This window comes from Syzygium oleosum, unplaced genomic scaffold, assembly GCF_021117445.2.
Source record: "Syzygium oleosum isolate NSW1041296 unplaced genomic scaffold, Sole_v2.1 Sole_v2.20, whole genome shotgun sequence".
Lineage (NCBI taxonomy): Eukaryota > Viridiplantae > Streptophyta > Magnoliopsida > Myrtales > Myrtaceae > Syzygium > Syzygium oleosum.
In genome coordinates, this window is record NW_026607504.1 from 5,189,679 (window position 1) to 5,198,840 (window position 9,162).

Sequence of the window (9,162 nt, forward strand, 5' to 3'; positions counted from 1 at the left end):
CAGACTATTTTCGACCCAACCCACCCGTTTAACAGGTCTACCCACAAGCAAAGCAAGGCTGTTTTTTTTTCTCAATAAACATGACTAACTTTTCAGCCTATGCTAAGTACGGGCGATTCACATAAATTTTGTGTTTTAGTAAAAGCACAAAAGATATTATTTCAAGATATTAGGATACAAAAGGTGATTTTGTGGAGTATATATGTACATTCGAAGGATATATATATATATATATATATATATATATATATATATATATATGTGTGTGTGTGTGTGTGTGTGTGTATATATATATCTTCCATGGTAACTTTATGCAAGACCGGCCTATTCAAATATTCAATGCTTGGTAAATCACTTTGCAAAATAATATTATTGAACTTAGCCATCGGTAGAGAAGGTACTCAAAAGATGCAAATCTTGTCAAGAGGCTCACGGTAGACATGGATCCCACCGATGGATGCAATGATCAACACATTATCCCTATGATTTCTCTGGTCAACTGTTCAATCTCCCTTCTCTTGAAATTCATTCTCGGTACTTGTTCATCTGCCTGACTATAGACTTTTTTTGTATGGGTTTTTTTTCCTGTCTCTTGAAAATTCAGTCTTAGATAATATTAGGAAAACATAACAGAAGCCCGATACATTTCGCCCAAGGAGATCACCAAGAGGGAGCCTAAATCCGAGCCTATTAATATATTCAGTTGTACCCACCTCCACTTAAAAACTAAAGCCAATGAGTTATGGGCAGATATAATATATTATCTGCTTTACACCACACCAATTTTTTGATGTGGAATTTCTCTAGCACAACTCACGCGTGCATCCTAGCAGGTAATGCATATTTTGCTTTTGTTCTTCGTCCCCTTTTTTGTTCTATGAGGTGAAAGCTCCAGAAATTTTCCAGTTTGCTAACCATTGAATCTTTTACTATAACTGTTGATCTTGCTCTAGTTTCACTTGGGCACAATTTTGTAGCTCAAATGGGTTCTTGTGGCTTTTCATGTAAAAGTTTGATATTTTTTCGAATTTAAACAAATCAGGAGTTATTTGACTAACTGAATAACTTCGTTTTTTGGATTTTCTTTCTACCAGACTCCACATTCTAAATTTTGAAGTTCTCTTAAGGTGAATTATGTTGGAAATATGGGATAAATTGATGGGTGAATGAATGAGAAATTGATGCTCAAAGAACACCTTTGAGTTGGAAGTGGGAAGTGGAAAAACACTAGTCCCACATCGGAAAAGAAAGAAGCCTATGGAGTGCTTTATATACAGTTAGACTTATTTGAAGTGGTAACTATTATAGCACAAATACTATGCCTCGCGGGCAGGCGCAGGGGTGCAAATCCGACGCTCGGCAAGCTAAAACTTGGGCGCGAGCGCACATCCCGCGTACACGATTGCAGGACCGAAAAGTGGGCCTCGCAACGAGCCCAATTTAGCCTTCTGATTTATTTATTAATTTTATAACGGCAGAATTAATCGTCCGTTATTCGTATTGATTTTGTAACGACGGACAAGACGGTCGTAGAGTGGGGCGACACAGCAGACAGAATCGGACCCAATGGTCGCCCACTGGGCACATTCGCTGTCGACTCTCCCTTCTTCATTGCCAAGAACATCACCTTCAAGGTGCTTTCCACTGTGGGGTCTGAATGCAGATCCCAGTTTTTATTATTGATATAGGTACGTCTTCTTTTGGCATTGATCCGAATCGTTTTTGTGATAGAACAAAGCCCCATTGCCCGCGTCGGGAGCGCTAGGAAAGCAGGCGGTGGCGCTCCGCATCTCCGCGGACGTGGTGGCCTTCATGGGATGCCGTTTCGTCGGGTCACAGGACACGCTCTACGACCACGTGGGAAGGCATTACTTCAGGGACTGCTACATCGAGGGGTTCGTGGACTTCGTGTTCGGGAACGGCTTGTCGTTCTACCGGGGCTGCCATCTGCACGCCGTGAGCGACAGCTACGGAGCTGTGACGGCGCAGAAGAGGGAGAGCCTGCTGGAGGAGACGGGGTTCTCGTTCGTGGGGTGCAAGGTGACGGGGTCGGGCGCGCTGTTCCTCGGCCGAGCGTGGAGCACTTTCTCCTGGGTGGTCTTCGCGCACACCTACATGGATCGGATCATCACCCCGAAAGGATGGTACGATTGGGGCGACAAGAACAGAGACATGTAAGCAAGTTTTCTCATCTTAAATCCATCAAGAATGCTCGCACGGATCAAAGATAATTCCATTGTGGTGTGGATCTGTGCGATGCAGGACGGTGTTTTACGGGCAATACAAGTGCATGGGACCGGGGGCGTCCTTCGGCGGGCGAGTGCCGTGGTCGAGGGAGCTCACTCCTGAAGAGGCCAAGCCCAATTCGTTTCCCTCGACTTCATCGATGCCCGCGATTGGCTCTCTTCTGCTCTGGCCAAACCTTGAATGCTCTCGTCTTGCTTTTTCTTCTTTCTTTTCATTTTTTCGTATTTCAACTGTTCTACCGATCATGCACGATGATCTCGATGTGTCGGATGTCGAATATCTAAATTCGATTTTATCAACGATGTAAGAAAATAATGAAAATTCACACAACATAAGAATTTACATGGTTCAGCAGAGGAGATGTTCCGCCTACCTACGTCCACGGAGAGATGAGATCCGTTTCACTAATAACGTAGAAAAGTGTACAACCACTGTATCTCACACCCTCTCTCTGTTTAGAGACCTCTTTCGCCCTAAATATATATAGCGAAACCCTACATGGCATAAATTACAAAGTTGCTCACATAGCCTAAAATATTTAATTTTCCCATATAAATCCTTTTATGACTGAACATAAAACACCTCTGGCGGCCCGGGAGCGCTGCCCCCGCGACCTCCTCCCGCTCACCGGGGAGCGGGACCCCCAGGCTGTCCAGTCGTCAGGGGGCCTTTCGGAACCGCCTTATAATCTCTTAGATAATAGAATACAAGACATCAACCTCAACATTGGTTTCGTCAACAACTGCTTGTTCCCCATCAATGTGAGAGCTATGTATCTCTCCCTCTAGTTTCTTTCTTTATCAGCGACAATTTAATGCACCAAATGAAGATTACGTGTGTAGAGACTTGTCATTTTGAGTTGGCGCATACCTTACTTCAATAGGGTTATATCTCTACGTCGTTATCAAATTTCCACTTCGTACGCATCATAATTAGCTCGGTGCGGATTGAATATTGCAAGCAAAGGTAAAGCCGTATCGGTTACGGGGTAATCTTATTCTACATTTCACATGAACGGAAAGCTTCTCGTACATTCGTGGAATCAATCGAGCCAAAGATCTGACTAATCAACGTTTCTGTGCTTTTAAGTGAATATATTCAATAAGAGAACTCTTTAAGGATGATATGTCTAAACATCAATCGTCGGGCATCGAGTAGAAAATAGGTTCCATTCTACATACGCAATTTAATGCGATGTGCCCAATCGTAGCAAACTAGCTGTACGCGTTGGTCGTGTCCAATGAAGCCAGCTTCAAGTTCCTTGTCACTCTGTAATAGGCTCTTTTGACTAATGATCCCTTAACTTCTCCATTTGTCCATCTCGCTTTTCAATAGAAAAAAAAAAAGCCACTTTTTGGTAAAAAGGTTCATTCAAAGTCAAAATTATGACCCACCTCACTTATAAGGTATAAGAAAATAAAGGGTTAGTGGAAAGCATAGACCGTGCCATTTATTATAAAATTCCTCCAGTAGAAACGCAAACAACGATAATAATAATGCAGAGAATTTGCTTTTACAAGCGATCTCGTTTCATGATAAATGTATAATTTTTAAATATATTAGATTATTTGACCAAAAAAATGTATACATTAGATTGATTTCATATATCCAATATCGGCTGGTGTCTACATATCATAAAGGGAAGATCTCATTATGGACGCATTATCGTTGCTCGTGGTAGAGTCATTACGAATTTTTTTTTATATACTCGCTATTAGATGTTTTCAGAATTGTTATTTTGATTTTGTTATTATTTTATTATTTTGACCTTATTAACTTGGTAACCCAATTTATTTCAAAAGCCAAAATCCCAACACATTTCTATCGAGACCTTCCAAAATCCGAATTATTACGGACATCGAGTCTAAAATATTTTCATGAGCTATTCTCTGATTATTCTTTTACTTTTGGATATATCGAGAGGTTAACCAATTACCGTTGGGTCAAACCATCCTCGGGACGGATTCGAACATCTCGAGATTAGGGGCCTTCTGATTGAATCACACACTCTAATAAGAGCTAACTTCACATAATGTTCATAACAACAAATGTTTCTTGTCAATTGCAACTCTCTTATCACTGGTAGTCATGGATCGACCATTGATTATTTCGCAATCTCATGAATTTGTAGCCACAAATGCGCTCAGGTAACATTTTCAGTATTAGAAATTTACCGGGCATCTCCGTTTTTCAGTATTAATCGCTTTCTTTTGTTCGTTCAAATTAGGAGGCGAAAGCGATTATGAAGAGTCAATTCTTATAACCTTTATGATGAATCAACTTCTCCCCCACGATACCATCCCGTGGATGTGGAGCAATCTGCCCGCCCATCACTTGAAACAAGCTTGGCAAAGTTATTCCCTAATGGAGCCGACCACGGTAGTGAAAAGGACTAAAATTGGGTGAGTTTGAGAAATGACTCTGCTCCATAGACTCCGCTCCTAATCAAGCTGATACGATTATACATAACAATTGAAGTAATTTTGCAGATAATGGCGAGTGAGCTTTAGGAATGGTGACTTCAGCCCCAACCTTGGCGAACCCTAGCTGGATCATTCGGGCATGCCGTTTTCACCGTCGCCTGGAGCAAGTGTATCCAAGCTCGTCTAGTGATCACTTATGCCGTATTCACGACGTTGGGTCCTTAATAAATGAAGGAGATTCTTATAGATGAGGTGAGAGCATCGCTCACTCCACGATTGCAAGAGATCAAAGCAACGGGAGAAGTTGGCGGCAGCGGGCATGCTCAATTAATGAGCAGGATGTTGAGATACACGTGTGGATTGTATTAAGGAAGTCTCGCATTAGAGAATTGGTGTAGTGTAGAGCAACTGATATATCTTAGTTGGCCCAGAATTCATTAATTTAAGTTTTTAAGTGAAAATGGGTCCAATTGAATATATTGATGAATTTGAACTTGGGCTCCCCCTTGGCACACTGCCAACATATGGTATCAAAGCCGATCGTTGATTGATGCTCCAATCCCAATCTGTTGCGAGACCGATGGTTGACACCTACCCCAATTTATTTCAATGTTTGGTGAATACCTCAAGAAAAATATATCATAATTTCTAGTTGACCCATAACTTATTAACTTAAACTAGATATGTTAATAGGTTTAGACCTGAGCTACCTTTTAGGATGCGTTTGGTTCAACTTTGAATATGCTACTTAGGGGAATGCAAATACTTTTATTGTAAAGCCCCTTGGGAAAATACATATAGTATTTAGTAAAAAATTCTTTATAAAGTTACTTTGTTCCAAGTAGTGTTTGGCAAATTTTTTTTGCAAAAGGGCTTTGGAAATAAAAAAAAACCCTAACTTACCCTTCGCCGAAGCCTTTTTGTTACTGTTCATTTCCTTCGCGAGGTGGCCGACGAGAGAGGCCGGCGAGGGCGGTCAGCGTCGGATCGTGCCGGAGGTCGTCCCCCGAGGCTGGACGACCCTCAGCGAGGGTCGCGCAACTCAAGCGGCCGTCGCCTAGGTCGCGCGACCCAGGTGACCGCCGCCTGAGTTCGCGTGACCTAGGCAATGGCCGCCTGGTCCCGCGACCCTCGTCGAGGGTCGCCCGGCCTAGGGCGACAGCCGCCAGTCTCTTGCCGGCCCGATCCGACGCCAGCCTCCCTCGCCGGCCGCCTCGCAAAGAAGATGAATAGTAACAATAGAGGCAAAATCGTAATAAGTCAAAATAATTGAGGGTAGTTTGGGGGTAAAAATTTGAGTTCAGCATTCCAAATGCTGAATCAAACGCAACCTTAGTGATATTTTTTATTGAATGCTTCGAATTTCTACTATGCATCCCCAATATAGATATGGGCGATTTGAGCTTAACGCCTTGGATCTAAAGATCCCTGCCCAAGCCCACCCAACATGAAAAGATTATTAAATTCTCCACTCGCAAATAGTCTTATCTGAACATGCCTAGGTCAGCGGATAGAGTTCAAGAAGGGAACTGCTTTACTAGGTAAGAGATTCTTTTTCGCACGAATCTGTCTCACAAATCCCAAGGGCGTGGCGGGGTTGGGGGTCACGTTTTCTAAGCAATCGTGTCGGGACAAAATCCTTCGAAGTGGGCCCCACTCGCGACCTCCCCCAACCCAATAAACGAGCACGTGGCGGGAGTGGAGAATCCGATTGAATATTGGAGCCCGTGCAATAATACTTGCGGCCGAAAGAAAAAAAGAAGATATTCGAAAAGAACAAAAAAATGTTAAAAAACAATATTATTTCTTTTGGTCGATAAAAAAATAAGAGAAAATTTTGAAAGCGTTTTCTCAAGTTGGTACCCAAAATGGATATAGTGTCAAATAAAGATCTGAAGTGTCCAATCAATTTTAAATAAGGGCCCAAAGTGCTCAATTAGTTTCAAATAAGTGGCTTGACTTTGCCGGCCAGTAGAATGTTCACCGATTGGCAAAAAAGTTACTGTTCCGTTATTTTATTTTTATTTTTTTCCTTTTTTTGTTTTTGTCTTTTCCTTTTCTTTTTTTTTTCTTCTCTCCCTACCGCCAGCCCCAGCCGGAGCAGGCAGAGGCTGCTCTCGCCCGACGCCGGTGAGGGCGACCTGGGGTCGGGCCAGGGTCGCCCTCGCCTGCGTCGGGCGAGGGCCGCCCTCACCTGGGCTGGGCGGGCGAGGGTCAACCTCACCAGCGGCCATCGGGGCCGAGCCCTCGCTGGCAACTGGCGAGGCCAACCTCGCCCGCCTGAGGCCTACCTCATCTCCTGTCATAATTGCGGACATGGAACTGATATGCGAGGGTGCCCACAGTCTCCTCTGAGCCTTGAAGGAATGGACGGCTTGGATCTACTTACATGCTGCATAAAGTTACGAAATATTCATGGTTGCAGCTGCTGTATGCTGGTTCATTGGGAGACTTGCATTTTCCAGTGGTGAATGCGCAGCAGAACTGAATGTTGTCACTGTGGAAAATGGAAATTTCAGTTTGATTCTTGCATGAATAATTTGCTGATATTGCTGCGTGCCAAGCCTATTTTATTCTCATTTTGGCTCTTCTTCTGCTGGTCCTGACGGTTTCAAGATATGATTATTTTCTTTAATAAACTCATGATTTTCCCCCCTTACAAAGACAAAATTTGAAATGAAAAATACAAAGCAAAAATAAGTGTTTGCCGTCTCCTGATATTAGAAGAGATGAGCAGAAGGAGAAGATGAAAATGAAGTGCTGCACTAAGTGAATTATTTAAAAATAAGAAATATAATGGAATTGTTGAGAACAGGTAGTCCTAGTCTCAAGAATAGTGTGTGTGCAGTTGAGTTTCTCCTCCTGGCGTGGCAACTGAGCAATGATTAGTGAGGATTGAACCCTTGATATCATCTCCTGCTAAAGTTTTCCCAGCCACTGGCCACTTAGCTTCTGGTGGAGTTGACATTGACATTAACCCTTGCCAGCTTAATTAGTATGACTTCTGTTTGAACGTGTTTTTGCAGTTTAGGAAAAGCAAATATCCTGTGCAATTCAAACACTTTTGTCTCTAGTAAAGAAAATTTTCGAAGTTTACATTGTCCGAGTGTCATGCTTCTTTCAGGCAATGCCCAGAACTGCAGCTCCCCAGATGTGGTCCACAAAGTAAGGCAACAGATCACAGAAAACATAGACTTGTGGCTGTCTGAATGCCAAAATAGTGGTAGGAGCTCTATCTGAAGTACATGCTCATGGTGAACGTGAATTTGGGAGGTGGTTCTCTGCCTAACTGTGATATCATGATAAACTTTTCAGGAGATGCTTAATTCTAATTTATCAAGGGTACTGTAACGCTCATCCTAATCATGCTTAGCTGCACTTGTCTATCCAGGACTTGGTGTGAATCGACAATTGCAATAATTTGCCATTGCTTTGCCCCTGTAATTGTTCTGTCAATTCCTTGACCTGTAAATATAGAATAAATACTCCAACGATGTAAAATGGCTGTAGTAACTCATTTTGATTATATTCCGGGTCAATATGCTTACTTCCATCTTCCCTTCTTTAAAATGTTGCCATTCATCTGATGCGATGAAGTACACAGAAGTCTGCTTTCTTTGACCGTTTCTGATAGGGAAAATTACCAAAAAAGTCCTAAACCTTTTGCAGTCGTGCTAATTCAGTCCTAAACCTTTTTTTTTTACCAATTCAGCCCTAAACCTTTTGCAAACCAACCAATTCAGTCCTTTTGGCCGGCCGGCGCTGACGTGGCCACCGGCCGGCTGACGTGGTGCCGGCCGGCGTCCACGTGACAATATTTTAATATTATTTTTATTATTTTCGAATTTTTTCCTTTTTTCTTTTTTTTTTCTTTTCCTTCTCCCCCCCTCGCCTAGATCTGGCAAGGCGGAGCTCCGCCCTCGCCCAGCCATGGCGAGCTCCGCCTCGCTGGAGCTGGGCGAGGCTCGCCCAGTGGCGGCGAGGGCCCAGCTCGCCTCGCCGGAGCTGGGCCCTCGCCGGCGAGCCTCCCCCCTGGCCGGACAGGCCAGGGGGGAGAAGGAAAAGAAAAAAGGAAAAAAAATTCGAAAATAATAAAAAAAAATATTAAAATATTACCACGTGGACGCTGGCCGGCGCCACGTCAGCCGGCCGGCAACCACGTCAGCACCGGCCGGCCAAAAGGGCTGAATTGGCTGGTTTGCAAAAGGTTTAGGACTGAATTGACCGAAAAAAAAATGTTTAAGATTGAATTGGCACAACTACAAAAGGTTTAGGACTTTTTTGGTAATTTTCCCGTTTCTGATACTAGTGTCTAAAACAAATCGTTTGTGCCCCATGAGGGCTAATTTCCCAAGCTGGAAATGCTTTGACATCTTCCAATATGAAAGACTAGCATCATATCAGGTTAAGAGTATGGAAAGACGACTCTTCTGCTCTTGTTGATTTTATTGCAGTTATGTGGATTAGCATTCGAACCGATCTTCAGTTCAAC

At 43.1% G+C, this 9,162-nt stretch overlaps 1 long non-coding RNA gene and 1 pseudogene across 1 annotated transcript; both read left to right on the forward strand.

Moving 5' to 3' along the window:
* Positions 1-440: 440 nt before the first annotated feature.
* On the forward strand, positions 441-2,427 carry LOC115693084 (probable pectinesterase 53; annotated as a pseudogene).
* A 5,365-nt stretch (positions 2,428-7,792) lies between these two features.
* Positions 7,793-8,221, forward strand: LOC130140661 (uncharacterized). Its single transcript, XR_008818642.1, has 2 exons — positions 7,793-7,943; positions 8,062-8,221. It is a non-coding gene; the product is annotated as an uncharacterized LOC130140661 (long non-coding RNA).
* Positions 8,222-9,162: the final 941 nt, after the last annotated feature.